The sequence below is a fragment of the Trypanosoma equiperdum genome, assembly GCF_001457755.1.
Source record: "Trypanosoma equiperdum strain OVI genome assembly, contig: ctg_86, whole genome shotgun sequence".
Lineage (NCBI taxonomy): Eukaryota > Euglenozoa > Kinetoplastea > Trypanosomatida > Trypanosomatidae > Trypanosoma > Trypanosoma equiperdum.
In genome coordinates, this window is record NW_027124831.1 from 27,284 (window position 1) to 27,624 (window position 341).

Genomic DNA, 341 nt, shown 5'->3' on the forward strand with positions numbered 1-341 from the left:
TTTGTTCCAAATAGCGTATACTCCATTTTTTGCTATTAGCTTCTCTGTACAGTCGAGTCCCATTTGTACTGTTTTCCGTATCTCTAGGATGTTAGTGGGTGGGCACGGTATGGTAAAAATATCAGAAAAGAATCCATGCACCAAGCCTTGGATCTGGTTTAGTCTTTTTTCTTAGCGAGTCTACTGCTACAATAAACGGTAGTGAACTAAGCACTGATCCTTGTGTAACACAGTATGTCAGGTGTATTTCCTCTGACTTCGTGTTTCTGACTTTTGCTTGTGCTGTCCCTTCTTGTAAGAACCTCGTTATCTAAGCTACAATGTGTTTAACTCCACTACGA